This window comes from Papio anubis, chromosome 1, assembly GCF_008728515.1.
Source record: "Papio anubis isolate 15944 chromosome 1, Panubis1.0, whole genome shotgun sequence".
Classification (NCBI taxonomy): Eukaryota; Metazoa; Chordata; class Mammalia; order Primates; family Cercopithecidae; genus Papio; species Papio anubis.
Window position 1 is genome coordinate 24,386,062 of NC_044976.1, and position 1,277 is coordinate 24,387,338.

Below are 1,277 nucleotides of genomic sequence, written 5' to 3' on the forward strand. Positions count from 1 at the left end.
GGGCCACAATCCTGAACATGCGGGATGTCACCTGCTATACCTGCCAAATGTGGGGTCCTCCATAGGCAAGAGCACTGGCAAAGTCAAGCCTTTCTGCTCTTCATATGATACAAACTTTTAAGAACACCTATTTTTAAATTTTTATTTATTTATTTATTTTTGAGAGGGAGTCTCACTCTGTTGCCCAGCCTGCAGTGCAGTGGTGCAACCTTGGCTCACTGCAACATCCACCTCCCAAATTCAAGGGATTTACGTGCCTCAGCCTCCCAAGTAGCTGGAATGACAGGCACACAACACCACACACAGCTAATTTTTTTATTTTTAGTAGAGACAGGGGTCTCACCATGTTGCCCAGGCTGGTCTCTAACTCCTGACCTCAAGTGATCCACCCACCTTGGCCTCCCAAAGTGCTGGGATTACAGGTGTGAGCCACTGCGCCTGGTCAGAACACTTACTTTTTAGTAACAGAGGAAAAGAAATCCTGAGTCATTAATAAAAATCAGTCAGGATAATGACAAGCCAAGTCAACAGACTGGGAGAAAATATTTGCAAAAGACAAGGACTATTATTCAACATATACCAAGAAACTCAACAATAAGAAAACAAATGGGCCGGGCACAGTGGCTCAGGCCTGTGATCCCAGCACTTTAGGAGGCCGAGGCGGGCAGATCATGAGGTCAGGAGATCGAGACCATCCTGGCTAACATGGTGAAACCCCGTCTCTACCAAAAATACAAAAAATTAGCTGGGCGTGGTGGCAGGCGCCTGTAGTCCCAGCTGCTTGGGAGGCTGAGGCAGGAGAACGGCGTGAACCTGGGAGGTAGCACTTGCAGTGAACCGAGATTGCACCACTGCACTCTTGCCTGGGCGACAGAGCGAGACTCCATCTCAAAAAAAAAAAAAAAAAAGAAAACAAATGACGCAATTAAAACATGGACAAGGCTGGACTTGGTGGCTCACACCTGTAATCCCAGCACTCTGGGAGGCCAAGGTGGACTGATCACAAGGTCAGGAGTTTGAGACCAGCCTGGCCAACATAGTGAAACTCCATCTCTACTAAAAATAAAAGAATTAGCTGGGTGTGATGGTGGGCACCCATAATCCCAGCTACTCAGGAGGCTGAGACAGTAGAATCGTTTGAATCTGGGAGGCGGAGTTTGCAGTGAGCCGACATCACGCCATTGTACCCCAACCTGGGCAACAGAAAAAGACTCCGTCTCAAAACAAGACAAGACAAAAAAAAAAAAATAGACAAAAGATCTGAACAGAAACTTCAC